Source organism: Mauremys mutica, unplaced genomic scaffold (genome assembly GCF_020497125.1).
Source record: "Mauremys mutica isolate MM-2020 ecotype Southern unplaced genomic scaffold, ASM2049712v1 000543F_np12_subseq_1:225212_obj, whole genome shotgun sequence".
Taxonomy (NCBI): domain Eukaryota; kingdom Metazoa; phylum Chordata; order Testudines; family Geoemydidae; genus Mauremys; species Mauremys mutica.
This window is the reverse complement of record NW_025423000.1, coordinates 123,453-146,746: the sequence shown is the minus strand read 5'-3', so window position 1 is coordinate 146,746 and position 23,294 is coordinate 123,453. Positions and strand designations below refer to the sequence as shown.

Sequence of the window (23,294 nt, the reverse complement as noted above, 5' to 3'; positions counted from 1 at the left end):
CGCAGAACCAGTATAATTAAGCTGACCTAAGCCATGGTTAGATAGTGCTAAATGAAAGGAAAGATTGTTCTGTGAATGTAGCTATTACAGGGATGGAAAACCCCTCCCCTCACTGTAGCAAATGTCTACTCCACAGTGTTAGAGCAGTGTCAAAGCAGCATTTTAAGTGTAGCCAGCCTCACAGGGAGACCAGATCTGGCTTTGTGGATGCTCAAGCATTAAGACAACAGCTCTGACAACACACTAATGCATCCGTAGTTGGCAAGATTTGAACCTGCCTGGGGAAACCCCAATGGATTTCTAGTCCATCGTCTTAACCACTCGGCCACAACTACTTGAAGTACAGTTGTTTTACTACACAATGATTCTGTTCTCACAGAAGTGTCACTTCAAATTGCTAAGACCAGCTTCCCCAGCACACTCATGGCTGTGCATTAGTGTAAGTGTGTCCATGGCTGAACAGCAAGAGCTCCTGCCCATTTCCCTTCCAGCTGGAGCATGATTAGAATGTGTTTGTGGTTAATGACATTGCTATAGATTGTTGTTCATTCCCCACACTGACAATTCAGACAGTCCCTTTCCTATTCAAATCTCCACCCTATCATTCCAATAGCCGGGGTCAGGATTTCTCTGGGGCACTGAAATTTTTCAGGGGGTTGGTGCATGAACTCAGCCTTGCATTCCATCCCTGATGTTTCATGGACTAACAACAGGAGCATAAAGAAAGAGCTGAGCCAATATCTCACTGTCAGAGGTGAAGGTGGCTATGTCCCCTCTGTCTGACCATTGCCATTGCAGGAGAGAAGGATACATAACAATCGAATGCCCTGGCTCAGACAAGAGACAGGGAGGTTTTTCTGTTCATGGATCTGTGCAAAGGAAATTGTGTCTCTGTGTGAAATTGAGGAGGGAAATGAAACGTCCACATGGTGACCCAATCCCCTAAGGAATGTGGGTGAAGGACTCGGGTTGGGAAATAATTTTACAGGAGTTCATGCCAACTTATTGCCCTGATTAAAAGCTATGGCTAAAAGGCAGCCACTGTTGTTAGTACTTGTACCTGTGTAGGGACACCCCAGTGGGTATCAAGTCCATTGCCTTAACCAGGGGCAGTCGATTATTTTATCAAGAACCAAATTTCTTGGTCAAGGTCTAGTCAATGTCTAGACTCCAGAGAAAATAATACACTGATGATAATAAGAAGAATTTAGAAATATTTTGCAGTCACTATGGGCATAGCTATGATGATTGTTTCGTGTTTCTCTCTTTATATCTGGCACCACCACTGCCTTTACCTTTAGTCTTGTAGTTTACTAAACATCACTTCAGATACGAGGGAGTGTTTGTGTTCATTCCTGTTAGCTACACAGGGGTTTGATGTAGCTGCTTTCAATCCTCCAGCTCTGCTGGGATAAGTAGCATTTCAGGTTGTCACTGAACTGAAGGAGAGAGAGATCATTTTTTGACAGATGATGCTGTCTCTTAAAAGTGTTTGTCTGGCTGACAGCCCTGGTTCCCAGGTCTCTTCTGAGGGAAGAAAGTTTCTGTGCAAAATACTAAAACTTTTAACAGAGAGGAGGGAAAGGCGATGGCCACATCATGGGGCCAGTATGTACCACAACATGGTTCTTTTATGTGGGATGACTCTGAACACTGACTGATCTCCACTCCCTTGGATTTGAAGAGATGTTTAGTTGTGCACTTGGGAACCTGTAAGGCTGAAGCAATTTTATGGATGGTGACACTACGATTGAAGGGTTATTTAATGTTGTAGAAATTGTTAAAAACACTTAGCTTAAACTGGAACTGCCTGTTATTAAAGGCTGGTTTCCTCACATCAGTTCCATAAGCTCTGCTAGAAAAACCCTGGGTTCTCTCCTGCCTCAGTGGGAACTGGAGGGAATCGTCCCCTGCTGCCCTTGGCTCCAGGCTGGTTTTTCTGGGGAGGGGACGTGGAATTGATTTGTTTGCTGTTGAGAAGGGAGCCAGGCCAGTTCTCAGTGAATGTGAACTCCCAGCATCTTCCCAGCCCAGCCCAGGCTGCTGCCCTGTCCCAGCCTCTGCTCCCCTGGGGGCCCTGCGTGTTTGACTCTAGAGCAGGCCGGGAGCAGCAGCTGAGGCAGAGGACAGCCTGGGCTGGGCAGATAAGAAGGAGTTTAGCAAGTAAAAAAGGTAAAATGGCAGGGGAGTATTACCCTGGACTCAACGGCATTTTTCCATTGGTCTGTCTGCTTGGGGGCAGGGACAATAACACGTCCTGCTGCATTCGTTATTTCAAAGGGCGGTTTAGGATTTTCATTCTCACACACGGTGCACAAAGCAGGACTCAACCTTTGCTGTAAACTAAACGAGCTGCTCACAGATTCTGGCAGCCACAATGAGCATTTGGGTGAGAGCTCAGACCTGCCCCTGTCCCAGAGGGAGACAGGGGTCATCTGCGTGGGGATTGGAACACTGACCTATCAGCTCTTAACGCCCAAATGTTCAGTAACTCTGTTATCAGTGCCTGTGAGTGTAATTTAAACCATAAGAAAAACCATACTGGGCCAGACCAAAGGCCCATCTAGCTCTGAATCTTGTCTTCTGACAGTAGCCAATACCAGGTGCCCTAACGACCCATGAAGAAGGCACCACTGGGAGTGGAACCCAGGATCATCTGTTTATGAAACAGATGCTTTAGCGAGCTAAGCCATGGTACCTGTAGGTGGCTAAAACAGAGTGTCTGCCCACACCTGACTTTCTGCCATCTCCACCAGGGCCTGACAGGAGCAGGTGATGTTTTCCTTGAAAGCTCTGTGTGTGTGTGTGTGTGTGTGTGTGTGTGTGTGTGTGTGTGTGTGTGTGTGTGTGTGTGTGTGTGTGTGTGTGTGTGTGTGTGTGTGTGTGTGTGTGTGTGTGTGTGTGAGAGCATCTTTGGCCAGGTCTGCACTACAAAGTTGTTTCAGCAGAATTATATTGCTCAGGTGTGTGAAAAACACACAACACTGTCTCGGTCGGTAGCTTGTGGCTGGTGTACACACTGCAATGCCACGTCTGGCGACAAAACTGCCCTGTTTTGCTGACAAAATAAAACGACTTCGATGAGACGTCTAGAGCTTTTTGCAGCAAACTTAAATTAACAGAGTAAACGCTGCTGTTCATTATATCACCATAACTGGCCTTCCCCAGTATCCCACAATGCCCGCCGTGAACTCGCCTGCCCTGTATTCCTGCTACAGAGCCCTGGGCCCCTCCCCTTTCATTGCTCTGGGAAGTTCTGACAGCTGAGCCTGCTGCTCTGCTCCGGCAGCCAGGAGCAAATCACTGCCGTGGATGCTGCTCTCTCCCGCACTGCGAACACAGAGCAGGGTGGCGGGAACTTCCTTACATTGGGGGGGGCCACTGGCATCCAAACTGTGACACCCCCATGACACCCCTTCCCTTGAGGAGGCTCTTACCTTCTAAACAGGGATGGCTGTTTTCTAGTAAAATCAGGAAAAGGGAAGGCAAAAACTAGAAAGAGGTTTCTCCTAGTGCTCACGTACGTGAACCCGAATACTCTCTCAGTCCTCAAAGAGAGACCTGGAGAAGGAGACTTGCTGAAGCAAAGCCACAGGGGTCTCTGAGGTTTCCCTGGCCCCTCGCCCCTGTCCTGCCTGGCTGATGTCAGCATCTCTCTGTGAGGTCACCACCTCCCCACCACCTTTGACCAATAGTCTGAGGTCCTGCAAAAGGCCTTTGTGATGTCACTAACACACCCCTCCCTTGATGTGCTAATGTCCTGCCCCTGCCCAGGCACTTTGGAGGTTTGAGCTACTCCCTGTGGATCACCCCACTCAAGGAGCGTTCATTCTAGGCAACAAGCCGGCTAGACAGGAAAACACCAGACGCTGCTCCCAATACTACACTCAGTTTTTCAGAAATTAGTCGGAAATCTAATCTGAGTGTATCTAATCTGACCCCCTGCATATCACAGGCCTCCTGTATGACACAATAGCTACTTTTGGGGCAAACACATCCCAGAAAGGCATCTAGTCTTCATTAAATGACATCAAGAGATGGAGAATCCACCACTTTCCTTGGTAGCTTGTTCCTGTGGTGAAACATCCTCACTGTTGAATTTTTGTGCCTTAGTTGTAATATGAATTTGTTTCTTTTCACCTTCCAGCCATTGGGTCTTGTTATGCCTTTCTCTGCTGGATTCAAGAGCCCTTTAATACCCAATCTTTTCTCTCCATTAAGGCCCTTCAACACTTCAATTAAGTCACCTTTCAATCTTCTTTTGATCAGCTAAACAGGTTGAGCTCGTTCAATAGCTCACTAGAAGACATTTTTCTCCAGCCCTCAGAACATTTGGTGGCTCTTTGCTGCCCCAGCTCCAATTTCACAACATCTTTTTCAAATGAACACACCAAAACTGGAGGCAGTATTCCAGTATCAGTCTCACTGATGCCGTGTCACTTCCTGTGACATTATTGACATAATCTGTAATTGTATAGATCATTGTTGTGACCACTGTTCTATATTTGCAGCCAATATGGTAGAAAGGTTGTCGTGTAAGGGGTGTATGGAGAGGTTCTGATTGGCTGATTATAATGATGCTATCTCTAGATGTGTATCATTTTTGTAGTTGATGTTATGAATATTGGCTCTATGCTGCCCGTATTTCAAACTTGTGCTACGCTTCCGGGGAACACCCCAGCCAGACAAGTTGGTGTCAGTTCTGCCTAGCCTGCTTGATGGCTCATTAAGGACCATCAGCTATACAGTCGACCCATTGAGAGAAGGCAGATACGCCTTGTGCCTCAGCAAGGTATGCAGGGACCTGCCTATGGACAGAACTCTAAGGTTTTTCTATGCCACGTGCTGGATAGAGTGTCCTTGAGACAAAGAAAGCAAAGACCACTTGGCAAGAGACTATACAAGGCTGATGCCTCATCTCCATCTTGTCTTCAATCCTGCTTCATTTCTCTGGAGGGACTTTGCTACAAACTGAAGCTCTAGACAAAGGACTGAATGATCCATCCCAGCTGTGTATGGACTCCAGGGACTTGATTTGAACTTGCAGTTTATTCCATCACTGCTACAAGCCTGAACCAAGAACTTTGCCATTACTGTATGTGAAGGGTTAAAATCCATATGCATTTTGTATAACAACCTAGTCTATGGATTGTGCTAGCTCTTTTCCAGACCCAAAGTCCAGAGTATGGTCAAGGGACCAGAGGCCTAGCAAATCGTGATCAGCTAAGAGAAAGCTGGGTAAACAGAAAGTCTTGCTTGCTAAGATAGGCCTGGTCAGCAAATTGCCAGGTGTTGGAGCTAAGAACTAAAGAATTGTGTCTTATTCAGAGTTGCAGATTGAACAAAGAATCCCTGTTCCTATTGTGTTAGTCTCTTCTGTAGGGAGACGTTCTTCCCACAGATCCAGCCTTGAGTTTATGAGAAGTTGGCACATGTCAGTATAAGATATGGCATCCTTCCACCTCCCTTCCCAGGGACCATGTAGTAATTTTTTTGGCAGAAGGGGGTTGTAGTGAAAGGAAGATTGAGAAACTCTGGCATAGAGCATCTCCATTAATGAGCTGCAGTGACATAGACTCAATGTTTGAAATGTTGACTTGTCCTTAGCCTCTGAATACGTCTAGACTTGACGCACTGTGGGTGATCTGACACTGAAAGTACAGCCATGAAGATACCACACACCAGCCTTGGCTTGCTGGCAAGAATCAAGCCTCCACAGAAAGACACCCATGGTTTTCTAGCCCAGCTCCCTAAGCTCTCAGCCACAACCACTTAACACAGGGGCCTTTCTACACTCTGGTTCTGTTCTCACTGAAAGGTCATTTCCAATGGTTTGCTCAGACCAGCTTCCCCAGCACACTCACTGCTGTGCAGCTCTGTACGTGTGGCCATGGCTGAACAGCAAGAATTCCTGTCCATTTCCCTACTGGCTGGAGCATGGTTAGAGTGTGTCTGTGGTTAATGATGCTGCTGTAGATTGTTCATTCCCTGCCTTGGCAATTCAGACAGTCCCTTTTCCCGTCATATCGCCAGCACCTCTTTGATTCCAATAGCAGGGCAGGTTTTCTCTGGGCACTGAGATTTTTCAGGGAGTTGGTGGCTCCTTTCTTTCCTGGAGTAAACTCAGCTTTTTATTCCATCCTTGAAGTCTCATGGAATAACAACAGCAGCATGAATAGGAAAGGGAATATCTCACTGCCGGAGGGGATGCGGGGGAAGGTGGACACATCCCCTCTGTCTGACCATCGCCATTGCAGGAGAGAAGGTTTCATTGGAATCGAATGCCCTGGCTCAGACAAGAGGCACAGGGAGGTTTTGCTGTTCATGGATCCATGCAAAGGAAATTGTGTCTCTGTGTGAAAATGGGGAGGGAAATTAAACACCCACATGGTGGTGCCTAAGGCAGAAGGGACCCCTATAGGATTAGAACAGGACACGTTCTCAAGCAGCATGTTTCTTACTTTGCCCATCTGTCAGTTTTGATTATTATCGATGGAAATATTTTGCCATTGGGTCGTGTGTTTACACAGAAATTGACATTTACCAACAAACACGTAATTCTTCCAAGCCTGCCTAGTCTGCCGGTGGTGAGTTTAGAAGGACAGAGTCACTCTTCCCACTCCCCATGCCAGGCCTGTGCTCTCCAGAGTATCAACTTCCCATACAGCTGGGATTCTTCCCTGATTTCCCCTCAGAGCTCTGCCCCCCACCCCCACCTCTGGGATCCCCTCCCAACACTGTCCAACTCCCCTGCTGGCCAGATCCCTTCCCATTCCTTTCATTTCCTGCCTCCCCTCTGAGCAAGAGATCTGGACTGTTCCCACACTGGGAATTGAATCCAGGCTGCCTGCATGAAAACACCAATAATCCTGGCCACTAGACCATATGGGACTTGCACAAACAACAATCCATTTACACATTCACTAACACATTCATGGGTGGCAAGTTTGTAGAAATTTTGGTGGTGCCCAGAACCTGCCCCCCAACTCCACCCCCCCAAACTCCGCCCCCACCTGCCTAAGGCTCTGGGGGGGAGGGAGGTCTAGGATGCAGATCCTGGGCTGGGGATTAGGGTGCAGGAGGGGCTCTGGCTGGGGCTGAGGATTAGGGTACGGGGGATGAGGCTGAGGATTAGGGTGCGGGGGGATGAGGGCTCTGGCTGGGGCTGAGGATCAGGGTGTGGGGGGATGAGGGCTCAGGGCTGGGGATGAGGATTAGGGTGCAGGGGGATGAGGGCTCTGGCTGGGGCTGGGGGGTTCATGATGCAGGACGGGGCTCAGGGCTAGGGCAGGGGGTTGGGGTGTAGGGTTCATGCTGCGGGGGGGGCTCTGGCTGGGGCTGAGGATTAGGGTGCAGGGGGAGCAGAACCAGGGCTATGGCTGATCTATGGGGCACCAGGTGAGTGGCAGAGGCTTCAGGCACTGAGAGTTTGCCTGACCCCTCAGGGACACAGTGTGAGGGGGTGTCCCAGGGATCTCTATGAAAGGAGCAGAACAGGATTTACTTGGGGTGGGGAGAGAATTGAGAGCGTCTCAGGGGGTTGTAGAGAGGTATTGCCCGGGTGAGAGACTGGCTAAAACACAGGCCTCGCTGTGAGCAGGATTTGAACCTAGGCAGAGGAACCCTATTGGATTTCGACTCCAACACCTTAACCACTCGGCCATCACAGCTGTGAGTACAAAAATGCCCCAATGCCAGAGAAACTGGTAAAGAATCACAATGCCCAGGTGTGAAGTCATCTGAGCTACAGAATTCCCACCGCAAACCTGGCCCCCAAAGCACAGGGAGGATTGGGGGTTTGTTCTCTTTGCTTAGCCATGTGCAGTCGCACAGAGAGCGCGTTTAAAAGTCTCCCCTCCCACAGAGCGGGAAGGGGAAATGATACTCAACTTGAAGCCTGATGTAGGGTGACCAGACTTCCCGATTTTAACGGGACTGTCCCGATATTTGCCTGTTTGTCCCGCGTCCCGACCGATGTTTGGTCAGGACATTGGACAAACAAACAATTTTGCCCTCTGCTCCGGCACACAGGCAGAGCCCGCAGGGACACTCGCCCTCCCGACTCCGCCCCCTCCTTCCCCCATTGGATCCCTCCCCAAATCCCCGCCCTGGCCCTGCCCCCAGCCCCACCCCCTCACTGCCCCATTGGATCCCTCCCCAAATCCTCGCCCTGGCCCTGCCTCTTCCCCAAGCAGGCGGCATTCCTCCTCCCTCCCAGGTTTGCACACGGGCCACGGCCATGGCCGGGAGTGCAACATGGAGGCTGCTCCAGACCTGGAGCCTACGGGGCAGCGCAGTGGGGCTGGGGGCAGTGCGGAGGGGGCAGGACCCATGTGGGTGGGGGGCGGAGACACACGTGGGGCAGACACGCTCCTGCCAGGAGGGCCCAGGCCCGGCTGCCTGGTTCGCCCCTTGCCCAGGAGCTGCAGGAGGGACCTGGAGTGCGGCTCGGCTGCAGAGCTCGGAGCCCAGGCTGGGCCCAGGAGTGAGGGGATGGGAGAGCTGGGGGTATATTGGGGGTCGGAGCCGAGAGTTGGGTGGAGACGGGGCTGTGCCACTGCTGCCTGGCGGTGGGGGGGAGCCTCCAGCTTTTTTTTTTTTTTGCTCTGCCCCCACGTCCCGATATTTCATCTTTGCCATCTGGTCACCCCAGCCTGATGTGAATGAGGATGTCTGGACCAGGGGGCCAGGGACTGGCCTCTGCTAGAGAAACCACTGTCAAGTTTGAGCCAATTAGGACAAGTCAGCAAATAAGAACAACCTCAGGTCTCAGTAACTGCTGCAGGTAGCAAAATCCTACAGGGAGCAGTTTCTGGCACTACACCTGCGCAGCTCTGCTCCCCGGCTCTTCTCGGGCTCCTGCTCTCTCCTTAGCTCCGCCCCACTCTGGCCCAGGCAGTTCCAGCTCCCACGGAGGATGGGACCCCCTGGCCTGGTGACTCCCTCATTACACTCCCTGGCCTGTCAGTGCGGCTAACTTGGAGCTTTGGCCTCTCCCCATTGCCCCTGGGGACTGTCAGTCTCAGGGGCCTGATTTCCCATTGGCCCTTCCCCCTTCTATTGGGACTGGGAACTAGCCAACCAACCCCCCCTCCCCCCGCCCCACACACACACACTAAGTTTTAGTAAAGGGCCAAGAGCCCCTTACACAAGCCAGACCTGTGAGGGTCACCGATGTGCAGAGACGGCAGCACGAGCTGGTCCCATGGTGTAATGGGCAGTACTCAGGACTCTGAATCCTGCAATCTGAGTTCAAATCTCAGTGGGACCTTGTGGTGAAGCCCTGGAGCACCCAGTGCTCCACTTCCCTGTCTCTGGCTGTGCAAGAGCAAATCTTTCCCCTCCTGCTGGGTGACTCACACCTCCTAGAGTCAGGGCTTTGGCTGCTAGGGCCACAATGGGTTGGGGCTCTAGAACTTGCTACCCTGATGGTTGGGATTCTTGCTGCTTCACCTGATGCCCACAAGTTTGGCCCTGGTGCTTCCTACCACACTTTTCCTGGGGCCCACATGGCACTTGAAGAAAGGAGGGTCAGGGCTGGGATTGATAGTCAGGGCTTGGCAGGAGGGAGGAAGAGCCCCAGGCTGGAGCCCCACACACCTTCCCTCCTCCTCTGGGCACCTAGAGCAGAGGCGGCCCAGCTCTGTCTGCTGGACACCTCGGCAGAGTAGGTGAGTTCATGTAAATACAGTCTGGTCCCAAAGCCTCCCCCAACCCTGGCTCGTCACTAGCTGTCAGGGGAGAGTCATTCACACCTTGCTTCCAAATCATCATTTGAAATTCTGAGGTTGGCCAACATTGCCGAAGCCAATGGACCGACACTGTCAGCAAACACAACAGCTGGGTGAGGAAACCCGGCTTTGTCCAGACTTTTCAAACCTATTAAACTTTTTCAGGTACAAGTATTTTTCATACCTTGTATCTGCTTTTGAAGTGTGTGTTAACGTTTCAATTTCCATTCAGATTTGCAACCAGTGACAACATTGGCAGCGCTGCATGTAACTACCTGACCACTGGGGGGGTGTTGGGGAAATTCGGGGGAGGGGGTGCACAGCCCCCTGGCTGGGGGGCGTATAGGGAATGCCCGGTCTCACTGAATTGAGTCTCCTACTGCAGCACCTCAGTAGGTTACATCAGAGAGGAGCTGCAGGGTCTAGGCAGTGGGATGCCTGTGCCTTTAAGAGCCCAGCCCTGGGAAGCCCATGCTGAGAGGTGCTGCCTGTGGGAGGGGAAATAGAAAAGCCCCTCTGCTCCCCCCACCCTGTTTTTGCAAACACTGGAGTCTCAGCCCCCCGGGGTAACTGTTACCCCTCTGCCCCTGCCTGTGCCGGGGTTTAACCCTCTGGCAGCGCCTCCCCCTGGGCTTAACCCGGCTCCTTCCCCCCTCCCTGACTTTGCCCTTCAGCCCCTCTCCTAACGCTGCCTCCAGCTGCTTGACCCCCCGACCAGTCAATTTCCACCCCCTGCTCAGACCCTGGCCACCCCCCTCCTCTGATTTGCCCCCCTTTGCCCCTCTTTAATCCCTGTAAAAAGTAGGGGGGGCTGGGTCCCATTCTCGGGGGGGGGGGCTGGGCGCCTGGCCCCTGCCTGCCCAATGCTCAAAGCGCCCCCCAAGATCTTGCGGATGTTTGCCGAGTGCTGCAGGGTCACCTGCAGGGAGAGAGAGACGTGGTTAGGGGGTGATGCAGCCAAGGATGCCTCACCCAAAACTGAGATGCAGCCACCTCTGGGGTGAGTTACACAAGTCAGCAAATGAATTTGGAACAGGAAATGCACCGAAAGGACCAAGGCAGCTGCAGGAGGTGGAGAAAACCAGAAAAAGCAGGAGCCCTGGATCCCAGCCCTGCCCCTCCCTCACTCTACCCACTAACCTCCACTCCCAGAGTTGGGGGGAGAACCCAGGAGTCCTGGTCCCCAGCCTTGCCCACTCCCATATTCCATCCAACAGCTGCTCCCCCAATTGCACGGCAGCGCCATGGGGCACACCAGGGCCTGCCTGTTTGCACAGGACGTGCGATGCCAGTGCCCCAGGGTGGGGAGAGATGATGCTAAGGGAGAAGCAGGCAGCAGACAGCCTCCACGACAGAGAAAGAAGTGCTAGGGGGCGCCGTGCTGCAAGGAGTGAGGGTGGCTGGCAGGAAATGGGAGGATCTCCCCTCACAGCGGTTGCATCTGTCTCCCACCTGCAATTCCTCCCCAGCCCTACCCCGGCCCAGGCTAATCCAGGCCCAGCTACCAGGGTTACATTTGGCCTGGATTCCCCAGCTGCTGGGGGAGGGGCGTGGGGCTGGGGAGCATGAGCCTCTATTCCCCCTTCCCCCGACACAGCTGCATGGGAACTGACCAAAGGAGCCTGCAGCACTGCTGCCTAGAGGAAACTGAGGCACCAGCCAGTGATAGGCCTTGACGACAGATCACCAACAGATGACCCTGCTTCAACTAGATTGTGGCAAAGATTCAAAAACAGTGAACATTAAAACTCACCAAACGCCCGTCAATCCATCCTCATCGTCGTAACCGCTCGTTATACTCCACACCCGAACGTAGCCCTCATATGGACAACATACCCTCCTAACTCAGTGTCTGAACGTAAACCTTTTACCCCCAGTCGGGGCTATTGCAGATTATGTATTCCTTATGCCACCCGATCTTAAACCGAACTTCGCACCCCTTGGGTAAGCTGTACGTTGTTCCCTGAGCACCAGAAACTTCTACGCCTAAACGCTGTACCGTACACTGTTTTTTTCTTTGAATGTCATCTAAATAAAATGTTGATATTTGTTTGAGATCCCGGCTGCTGTTCCTTTGCAAGGCGTGTGTGTTTGCTCCGGGTTTTAGTCTGCTAATACAGCGGGGGGGCGATTGAGCCAGAGCCGCTTGCCTGCTGCAGACACGGATCCAAGGCTGAACCTCGTCCCCCACAAGATGAAGGCTTAACTGAAAACAGTTTAAGAAGTGCTCCTGTCTCTGGCACTCAGCTACCCAGCTCCCAATGGGGTCCAAACCCCAAATAGATCCCTTTTACCCTGTAGAAGCTGTAAAATCCTGTGACCAGGGCAGCTGCCTAGCAGCCTGCGCATCTGCCTGCCAGAGCGAGGGCGTGTAAGGCACTAATCCGGATAGTGGCGGCTAGGTGGCAGGGGGAGGGTGTGAAATACCAGCAGAGTGGCACAGCGGGAGTGTGCTGGGCCCATAACCCAGAGGTCGATGGATAGAAACCATCCTCTGCTAAGCGTGTGCTTGTTTCTTTTCCCTCTGGGCCTTCAAGCGAGCCGGTGACCAGCAGAGCACCGAGAGCCTAGGCCATGAGACAAGAGGTGGCTGAGGCGAAGCGGCGGCCTGCCAGGGAGCTCCCCGGCACCTCTGGCTGCCTGGGTTGAAGGCAAGAGGCAGGCCTGGGCGTGGCGAGGGCCTCCTGTCCCGGAATGAGGCTGCAGTGCTTCCTGGTCCCCTTTTCCCACCACCCTGGCAGGCGGCTGCTGCGGGAGAACACGAGGGAGGCTCTGGGGGCGCTAGGCAGCGCTGTGTGTGTGGCTGTCAGGGGAAAGAGCCGAGGCTCCCGACTCGACCTGCCATTGACTCGCGTGGCTCTGCGCGCCGTCAGCCGGGGGGGGGCCAGGCCGCGGACGTGACTCAGGCTTGGGCCGCATGGCCGCGCTTTCCTGACGAGGCATGAGGCAGGCCAAGAGCTTTGCACAGTGTACAGGGAAGTGGGAGGGAGGCGTCTTTGAGCCGGCGTGTCTCCTCCGCTTCTCCCTTGCCGCTTGGGCGGAGGCGGGAAGGGAGCGAAATGTTCCCCGCTGAAAGTTTTTGTGCTCGGCCTTGAGGAATCTCCGGCACGGCTGCTGGCAGATGGGTTTCTGAATGGCATCCAGCCCGCTCTTTGGACCACCAGCTGAAAGCACTGAGGCCCAGAGGCAGCAAAATGGGACCTTTGAGGCTCCCCCACAGGCCTCGGGGAAGCAAGGAAGCAGCAGAGGCTTAGCGTCGTCCCTGGGTGGGCTCGAACCACCATCCTTTCGGTTAACAGCCGAACGCGCTGACACATTGCGCCACAGAGGGGCAAGACTGTATTGAGCACAAAAGCCGGGAATCAGCTCAGGGTACGGTATAGCACATGCATGCAGTGGTTAGACAAGCAACAGCAAGGAACTGGACTGGTATGGAGTGAAAGTTCTGTGGGAAGGAACCGAAAAGAGCAACGGGGCTGTAGTACAGCGCTCGCACACACTTTCTTTGGCCGGTTTTGCTGGAAGAGTTAGCAGAGCGAGATTGTTAGTCACAGGACAGTGGGTGGGTTTATGGAAATTCTGGACTCTGGGACCAGAGGGGGCACATGCACCACCTCTGCAACTGACGTTTATTATCTCACTCCATAACAACACACCTTTTACCTCTCAGGACCAAAATACACCGTGAAAGAGATCTAACGGCATAATCTTAGGGTAAGCAACTGCAGCACTAACAACAATTTGAAGAGATTCAAAACCGCCTCTGTCTTTCCACACCAGGGACAGCAGAAAGGACATCAGTAGCACCTGCAAGAGACCAACAAACAGACTCCTTGGGCATTCTGACTCTATCTTGCCATCCAGGTGTAGTAAAAGCTGCTGTAACACGCAAGCTTTGTATGTTCTTTAGGGCTAACCCTAGCCAAACAGCCGGGATCCCTTGCTGATGCTTAGAAAGTGTGCCGTCTCCCTGAAGTCCAAGCAACATCGGGTGGGAACAACGGTTTCTTCCTGACAGGGATTTTTATTCCATTCCCCCAGAGCTCAAGCTGATGGGGGCAAGTGTTTGTGCAGGGCTCTGCCTCCTCGTAGGTGTGTGAGGGGGAGCCATCAACGAAGTCTTTTGTCCACGGATGATCCACTGTGGCTTCTCTGATGTCTCAGTCAGGGCCTTCTCTTGTTGGAAAGGAGATGACGCCTCTTCTGGTAAACTAGCATTTCACACTTGGTAATGCTTCTCTCCTGACTGGTGGCGGGGCGGCAGCAAGGGGGTTTACAGCTTTAGTGCCAACGCTTATATATCACCTTACAACATGGGCTACGGCTATTATAGGTGAGAATAATGCATGCAGCAACTCACGAGCTTGTCATAAACTCTAAACACGTTTTTATAAAGCTAATGCCTGTTTTAACAACACTAACAAATAGGTGAGCAAGACTAGTTTCCAGCCATGCGTTTGTCACTTTTCAGTAAGCCCTACGGGCACCTGGTCTGCCAGTGTCAGAAGAGGATCTGCCATCTCTTATCCCCAGGTGTTTGTACTGGGAGCAGTACTGTTCAACTTATTCATAAATGATCTGCGGAAAGGGCTAAACAGTGAGGTGGCAAAATTTGCAGATGATACGAAATTGCTCAAGATAGTTAAGTCCCAGGCAGACTGCCAAGAGCCACAAAGAGATCTCACAAAACTGGGTGACGGGACAACCGAATGGCAGATGAACGTCGGTGCTCATAAGTGCAAATTAATGCACATTGGAAAACATAATCCCAACTATCCCTATAAAACGATGGGGTCTAAATTAGCTGCTACCACTCGAGAAAGAGATCTGGGAGTCGTTGTGGATAGTTCTCTGAAAACATCCACTCAATGTGCAGCGGAGCGTTGGGAATCATTAAGAAAGGGACAGGTAATAAGACAGAAACTATCATATCGCCTCAATATCAATCCATGGTACGCCCACATCTTGAATACTGCATGCTGATGCGGTCGCCCCAATCTCAAAAAAGATATATGGGAATGGGAAAGATTCAGAAACGGACAACAAAGATGATGAGGGGATATGGACCAGCTTCCATCTAAGAAGAGATTGATAAGATTGGGACTTTTCATCTTGGAAAAGAGACGACTAAAGGGGGATAAGAGGGAGGTCTATAAAACCATGACCGGCGTGGAGAAAGTAAATAAGGAAGAGTTATTTACTCCTTCTCATAACACACGAACTAGGGGTCACCAAATGAAATTAATAGGCAGCAGCTTTAAAACAAACAACAGGAAGTCTTGCTTCACGCACCACACAGTCAACCTGTGGAACTCTTTGCCAGAGGATGTCGCGAAGGCCAAGACTGTAACAGGGTTCAAAAAAGCACTAGATAAATTCATGGAGGATAGGTCCATCTATGGCACTTCGCCAACGGTATCCCTAGCTAGGTATCCCTGTTTGCCAGAAGCTGGGCATGGGCGACAGGGGATGGAACACTTGATGATTCCCTGTTCTGTTCATTCCCTCTGGGGCACCTGGCATTGGCCGCTGTCAGCAGACAGGCTACTGGGCTAGGTCTTTAACTTGGACGGGTAGCTGGGGAAAATGGTAAATCAGACAGAACCCATTGGACAAACCTCTTCATTTCCTTGTTATTGCCTGACTCCTTTAATTCTTTTCCTTTTCCTTATTTCCCAGCAGACCTACTAGCCACCAGATTTGGGTGTTAGCAGAGGGACCCGACGAGCTCCTTCTTTTCGGCAGCGTTGAACATGCCAGGGCACAGTCAGATTCTGGATGCTCATCTGAATGTAATGCCTAGCGCTCACCTTTATTTCTGTTTCTTAGCTCTTTTGGGCCATCGATCTTTGGTCTGACGCGTAGGATCCCTGCATTAGGAGAGATGGCTAATTAATGAGCCCATAAACCTTGGAAATCAAATGAAACCTGAAGTCCGTAGAAGACCTCGAAAGGCCCTTGCGGGGTGGAGTGCGAGCTGAGGAAGAGTTCCCTGCACAGCTTACCTCTCCATTCTCGTTTTCCTGTCCTGAGCGCAAAAGCCAGGAAGCAGCTCCGGGTAGGGAGGGGATACCATATGTGTGCAGTGGTTAGACAGGAAACAGCAAGGAACTGGACTCGTATGGAGTGAAACTGTAAGCATCTTCTGTATGCCTAATGACTGCTGGTTTGAGAGAGTTATGTGGGAAGTGGAGGCTTTCGGTGGGCTTTCAGAGGAAATGTAATGGAAAGGCAGCCGAAAGTGGAATCCCAGGTTTTTAAACAATCCTCCCCTAACACACCAAACAGCTCAGGTCTAGTTACTCATTGAAAATTAGAATAAAGTTACAGCAAGATTTCATCATAAATGAAGTCAAAGCCTAAAGATTTCAGAACACAACTGCTATAAGGAGCCACGAGGGAAGCAATACAAAGTCAACCTGGCCTCAGAGAAAGGCAGTTAAACAATTTCTCTTTTTTAAAGCAGCATAATCTCCCCAAACGGAAGGGCACTGTTCCCGGAGAAGGGTCCTGGAGAGGGTTTTCCTCGTTGATGCCGGCCATCCACCTCCCCGAAAGGCGGGAGCTAGGTCGACGGAAGAATTCTTCCGACCAAGGCGCGGACTGATGTAGCCGCGCCGATTTACGTTCCCCGTGCAGACCAGGCCCGAGGGTCGGTGCGTGCTGAACAGTTAAGTCAAAACAGCTCCGTCCGTCAGAGGTGTGCAAAAGGGAAAACCCGCTCCTGGGCGACGCGGCCACGCCGCCCTAACCCCCAGCGTAGCTAAGGGCATTCGGGGAGGCGGCGGGTGGGCCTCAAGCGACGGAAAGCCCTCCTCCAGCACGGGGTTGTGACAGCCTAGTCTCCGTAGCACAGAGACAGGAACAGACAGCGAAAGCCAAAGCGGCCCCAGGGCAGGGGGCGAGGCTGCCTGTTGGACGAGGAAACCAGGTGGGACAGGCGTTTTGGACAGGCCGTCCTCCCCTCAAAGGAGGAAGAGCCCGAGAAGAAGGGCCGGGCAAGAAGCTACAAGCAGGGAAAGAAGCAGAGCAGGCAGGCAGCTCCCCTTAGAGCCAAGGAAGGCACCCGTCTAAGCCCCCCAAAAGCAGACTAGAGAGCAGATCAGCTGCAAAAGACCAGGGAAAGCCAAGAACACAGAGAGAGCCTTATGAGACCCAAGTAAAGTTTCAGAGCTGAGCTTTGCTTACAAGGAGGAACATGTGACAAAGATACCTAGAAGTACAGGGCCTGTGGAAAAGAGCACTCCCAAAGGCCCAGACTAACAACTGCTTTCCTGAGAATCTGCTTTGCAGTGCGCTAAGCCTAAACAACTCACTGTCGGTTTTCTGTTGTTCAAACCAATCACCAGGGGAGAGCGTGAACGCAGTCCCCCACTACTACAAATTATGCAGTCGAGTTTCCCGCATTTGGGGAAATCACAGGGGTCAGCACACCCACAGTGCAATGGATGAGCCTTACTCTGGGAAAACCACCTTCGTGATCATGGTATCTCCCCTGCCAGGTAAGTATGAGTTCCTGCTGCCCGGCCGCCGCCCGCCCTCGCTCGCCCCGCACTTATAACACACGGGGCGGACCGCCGCGCCCCCCCCCCCCCACCGCCGGCCTCGCCCACACCGGCCCCCACTGCCGACAGCTGCCCCGACGCGGCCCCCGGAGACCGTCCCTTCCCCACGCCGAGCTCCCGGTGCCAAAGTCGGGCCCTGCCTGGCAGCCTGCGTCCGCTCCCACAATGCTCTGCTCGCACACAGATCTGCATACCTGCTCATGCGGCTCCGCCCCTTCGCTCGGGCCCCTGGGAAAGTGGATGTACTTCACCCACAGGAAAACTCTCTCCCCTCAGCACAGAGCAGTGGTTCTCAAACTGTGAGTCAGGACCCTAAAGTGGGTCGTGACCAGTTGTTAGCTGGAGGTGGTTTGCACAAACCAGTTGTTAAATTTAGAAGCGATTCTAGAACTGCTTGCAAACTGGCTTGCCCGTGATGGAAGCGTTAATGGGTTCTGGTGGGAAGGGTGTCATCCCTTCTTCCGGTCTGTAGGGGGTGCTCGGCCTCGACCTCCTTACCCCTGTCTGCACCCCTCTCCCCAGCAAGCAACAGCCCCACTCCCAGCACCGGTACATGACCGCGGCTTCCGAGGGGTCACAGCCATGGCTAAGAGGGCACAGTGTGAAATGTTTGGGGACCACTGGTTTAGGGTGATGTTCTCAATCACTTCTATGCAGTCCAATAAAAGCTATTCCTCACCCACCCACCCCTCCATCAGGACCAACTAGGTATGTTCTGCTGCCCTTCACTCATGCAGGAAGGATAATAACATTTCATTCCACTCAATCCTAAAGTGATTTGTAACCCACCACCAGCCAAAACTGGTCATTTTGGGGAAGTGGCCCCATCATGCTGCATAGCTAGGCAGAGTAGGTGTGTCTGTGCAAACACGGTCTGTTCCTGAAGTCTTTTCCCCAGCTGCTCACTAGATGTGAGGGGGGAGCTCATTCAGCCCCTGCTTCCGCTTAGTATTTAAAAACTCCTTATTGTCCCTAGCTCTGCTGGCCTTAGATTTCTCCTCCAGTCCCTTTTCTAACAACTCAGATGAGGTGGCCGAGTGGTTAAGGTGATGGACTGCTAATCCATTGAGCTCTGCATGCATGGGTTCGAATCCCATCCCATAACTTCAGCATTCAATACCAATGAGTTGGTATAACAGGGAGTGTGATTTATCAGGACCACCAATTCTTGGCTCCGGAGAGGGTGTAAGCAGGGTCAGAATGAACTCTATCCTGCCATCTGTTGATGATGTGATGCAAGGGCATTTAGTTGCTGATGTGCATGGTCACACCCACCCCGCATTGCATGATGGGGGTAATTGTCCAAATGGTGATTTTGGTGGCTGTGGGATCTCCAAACTCTTTCTTATTAGGGCAAGAGTAATTAAGTGTAGTAATCCTGGTGACATGAATCAAGAACAGTAGAACGGTACTTAGCAGTTCTTAATTTCAGAACTCACCCAAACCAACATAAAAATCTTTAGAAAAGGCACATGGGTTCGAAACAATAGCAAGATAAAAGAGATTGAAAATCAATATGTGTGTTTTGCACCATGAGATTCTTTAGCAATCTCTAAACACACATTTTATGATTTTCTTCTCTCTTTAGTTTAAAAATAGAATTAATTATTATTCCATTTTAAATAATGTGTTATAGCAAACACTGAAAATCTTAAATGCAGAAGTAGGACTTTTAGTTATACTTAAACAGGTTGTCATTGATGGTAGTTAAAAGTTAAAGTTGATAGAAATATACTGTTGAATGAGAACCTGGTAGAAAAGTTTTGCTGGAAGAGTTAGCAGAGCGAAATTGTTAGTCACAGGAGAGTGGGTGGGTTTATGCAAATTCTGGACTCTGGGGCCAGGGGGGGCACGTGCACCACCTCTGCAACTGACGTTTGCTACCTCACTCCATAACAACACACCTTTTACCTCTCAGGACCAAAAATATACACCGTGAAAGAGATCTAACAGCATAAGCTTAGGGTAAGCAACTACAGCACTAACAACAATTTTAAGAGATTCAAAACCGCCTCTGTCTTTCCACACCAGGGACAGCAGAAAGGACATCAGCACCACCTGCAAGACACCAACAAACATCCATTTCTACCTCCCTCCACAAGCGGACGTTAGGAACCCATACCCCTTAATGGTGAGTACTTTTCTGACGAGGGTGACGCTCTCAGGCCTCAAATGCCAGGTACTACACATGATCTGAGCTCAAAGTTGATCCAAAATCAACAGGAAAATACACTGGATTACTCCTGCCCCAATAACAAAGAGACTGGGGATCCCGCAGCAGCTGAAATGACTGTTTGGACAAGCACTCCCATCATACAATCCGGGGTGGGTGTAACCATGCAAATGACATCAGCCCCAAAAGGCCTTGACGACAGATCACCAACAGATGGCAGGGCAGACTTCATACTGACCCTGCTTCAACTAGATTGTGGCAAAGATTCCAAAACACCGAACCTTAAAACTCACCTAACGCGGGCCAATCCATCCTCATCGTCGTAACCGCTCGTTATACTCCACACCCGAACGTAGCCCTCATATGGACAACATACCCTCCTAACTCAGTGTCTGTACGTTAACCTTTTACCCCCAGTCCGGGCTATTGCAGATTATGTATTACTTACGCCACCCCATTTTAAACCGAATTTCGCACCCCTTGGGTAAGCTGTATGTTGTTCCCCGAGCACCAGAAACTTCTACGCCGAAACTCTGTACCGTACACTTTTTTTTTCTTTGAACCTCCTCTTAATAAAATGTTGACTTTTGTTTGAGATCCTGGCTCCTGTTCCATTGCAAGGTGTGTGAGTTCGCTCCGCGTTTTAGTCTGCTAATACGGCGGGGGGCGATTGAGCCAGAGGTGCTTGCCTGCTGCAGACACGGATCCAAGGCTGAACCTCGTCCCCCACAAGCTTGAAAGCGTAACTGAAAACAGTTTAAGAAGTGCTCCCGTCTCCGGCACTCAGCTACCCAGCTCCCAATGGGGTCCAAACCCCAAATAAATCCTTTTTACCCTGTAGAAGCTAGCTGTAAAATCCTGTGACCAGGGCAGCTGCCTAGCAGCCTGCGCATCTGTCTGCCAGAGCGAGAGCGTGTAAGGCACTAATCCGGATAGTGGCGGCTAGGTGGCAGGGGGAGTGTGTGAAGAAGCAGCAGAGTGGTGCAGCAGGAGCGTGCTGGGCCCATAACCCAGAGGTCGATGGATCGAAACCATCCTCTGCTCCGCGTGCGCTTGTTTCTTTTCCCTCTGGGCCTTCAAGCGAGCCGGTGACCAGCAGAGCACCGAGAGCCTAGGCCATGAGGCAAGAGGTGGCTGAGGCGAAGCGGCAGCCTGCCAGGGAGCTCTCTGGCTGCCTGGGCTGAAGGCAAGAGGCAGGCCTGGGCGTGGCGAGGGCCTCCTGTCCTGGAATGAGGCTGCAGTGCTTCCTGGTCCCCTAATGCTTAGAGCTGGCTATCAGTGATTTCAGATCTGTTGGTCTGCAGCAAGACTCTACATTGAGTATTAATCAGCTCTGTTATTACACAGAGAAGAACAAAAGGGTCAAATGGTGCCTGGAACCCTTAAGAAGAATCCACCCCACCGAGTACAACACTTATCGCTACCTGCTCTCAGCTCCACTGAGAATGTTTTGGGGTCACTCCTTGCCTGTATCAACCTAGGGATTTTGGAGAATCACAGTTAACAGGTGCTCCAGTGGTGCAATTGGTTAGCGCGCTGTACTTCTAGGGCAGTGCTGAGAGGAGCTATGCTCAGGTTGTGAGTTCAAGTCTCACCGGGAGCACTGGTTTTCATTAGCCAAATGGCTTCACCCAGTTATTTGGCCCTGTGGAAGGTAGAATTCTAGCTCTGGGGACCCTGAGGCAGGGGAAGAGTCAAAAACACCCCCTTTACCTATTACCTCTTCTCTAGAGCACAAGTCAGAACCTGCAATCCTTTCTGCCCCCCCCCCCCCCCTGCAGCCCCTGTGCCAGGATCTGTCAAGCAGAGCCTGGAGTCCTGCCCATCCTTGACCCCTGAGCCTGGAGGGAGAGGAGCAAGGAGCCATTGTTAGAGGGCTTTCCCTTCCCCCGCCCACTTCCCTGGCTCTTGTCACGCAGACAGCAAGCAGCAAAAGACCAGAAGTCGGAAGCGCAGACAAAGGGATGGTTACTGGCTTTAGTTTCCAAGCAAGCAGATTTCAAAGCCCTTCACACCAGTCGGGCTTATCTCTATACACCCACAGAGTCTGTTCCCCAGTGTCCCCCTTCCCAGCTCTGACACCGCAGAGCGTTTACCCCACATCCCTACAGACAATTCTTCCCTGGGTGCTGGCGGGTGAGTCCTGCCCACATGCTCAGGGTTTAGCTGATCCCCATATTTGGGGTTGGGAAGGAATTTTCCTCCAGGGCAGATTGGCAGAGACCCTGGGGCGGGGGCGGGGGCGGGTTCACCTTCCTCTGCAGCGTGGGGCACGGGTCACTTGCTGGAGGATTCTCTGCACCTTGAAGTCTTTAAACAACGAGTTGAGGACTTCGATAGCTCAGACATAGGCCAGGGGTTTGTTACAGGAGTGGGTGGGTGAGAGTCTGTGGCCTGCGTTGTGCAGGAGGTCGGACTGGACGATCATAATGGTCCCTTCTGACCTTAAAGTCGATGAGTCTATGAGCTCTGACACTGCAGCGTGTTTACCCCACGTCCCCCTTCCCAGCTCTGACACCGCAGAGCCTGGCCTGTGTCCCTGTTCCCCGTTCCCTATTCCCATCCCCCCGTTAGCATGATTCCAATTTCCTCTTCCACTTCCTGTCTGACCCCAGTTTACACAGTAATATTCTCAGCTAGACCTTAACCAATGATTGTAACTAACCAATTCTAACCTATTGTAACAGAATTCTCTAACCAATTACTTCCCACTCCCCTAATTAACTTACACCCAGCAAAATTAATTTGGCAACAGACAGAAACAATTAGAGGACCAGACAGATTGACAATAGAAAAGTGGGGGCCAGAAAGATAAACCCTACAGAAATGAGGGTTTCACAACCACAACCATTGAGAAGGGATTTCTTGCCAGACCGGATGCTCCCTTAAGATCTGTTTCTTTATCTGGTGGTGATGGGCACTATCGGGACAGGATCGTCTTCCTAACAGCCCAACCCCACCTTAGTTCAGTGTGACGGGTTTGGGAGGTGAGGATGGGACCGTTCGCTTCCCAGCTTATGGCTGCCCCTGCTGCTTAGCCAAAGGCCTTCGCCTACGAACAAGGCTCAGACTCTCCTAGGGAGAGAAGGCCCAGACACAGGCAGATTGGGATTTTGGGTCTTTGTGTTATACCCCTGTCACTAGATAAGTGATAAAAATACACCTAAGTTCTTAAAGTCTAGGCCTGTACAGGCAGTCTGAATCTCTGTATTCTAACAGCCATCGGCCCCTGTGGGAAAATGATCTATTCAGGGTTGTCCCTAGACATTTTGGTGCCCTACACAGCACCCCCAGCCCCCAGCCCGAGCTGGCAGAGCGGAGCAGGCTGGGGCCAGGTCACTCCACTTCCCGCCGCCCGGTAATTGCAGGGCAGGCCCGACCCCACACTCACGGGGCATCAGGAAGTGGAGTGATCCGGCCCCAGCCTGCTGCACTCTGCTCCCAGCCTTGGAAGTTGGAGGATGGGGGGAAAACACCCCCCAGCACTCACCAGTGGCGCGGCTGGGAGCTGGTGGAGCAGAGCAGGCTGGGGACAGGTCGTTCCACTTCCCACCGCCCGGTGAGTGCCGGGTGCGCCTGATCCCTCCTGCCGTCCACCGGGGTGTAGCTCAGGGGAAGGGGCGGAGTGGGGGGGATGGGGTGGAGCAGAGGTGGGAAGAGGGGGGTGGGGGCAGACCAGGGGTGGGGGCTGTGGGGAAGAGGCGGAGCAGGGGCAGGGGCAGCTTTCCTGGCCGGCTCAGCCAGCCGGGGGATTGAGTTCGCCGCTGGAGAAGTATGCAGCTGCGTAGGGCACCAGGAAATTTGGGGCAATTTGGTGCCTCCACA

At 52.0% G+C, this 23,294-nt stretch overlaps 5 non-coding genes across 5 annotated transcripts; 1 reads left to right on the top strand and 4 right to left on the bottom strand.

The window, feature by feature from the left end:
* Positions 1-253: 253 nt before the first annotated feature.
* TRNAS-AGA lies at positions 254-335 on the bottom strand. The gene has a single exon. It is a non-coding gene; the product is annotated as a tRNA-Ser (tRNA).
* Positions 336-7,588: 7,253 nt separating this feature from the next.
* Positions 7,589-7,670, bottom strand: TRNAS-CGA. Its single transcript has one exon. It is a non-coding gene; the product is annotated as a tRNA-Ser (tRNA).
* Positions 7,671-9,199: 1,529 nt separating this feature from the next.
* On the top strand, positions 9,200-9,271 carry TRNAQ-CUG. Its single transcript has one exon. It is a non-coding gene; the product is annotated as a tRNA-Gln (tRNA).
* A 3,717-nt stretch (positions 9,272-12,988) lies between these two features.
* Positions 12,989-13,064, bottom strand: TRNAN-GUU. Its single transcript has one exon. It is a non-coding gene; the product is annotated as a tRNA-Asn (tRNA).
* Positions 13,065-17,077: 4,013 nt separating this feature from the next.
* On the bottom strand, positions 17,078-17,241 carry LOC123357361. Its single transcript, XR_006575545.1, has one exon. It is a non-coding gene; the product is annotated as a U1 spliceosomal RNA (small nuclear RNA).
* Between the last annotated feature and the right edge of the window lie 6,053 nt (positions 17,242-23,294).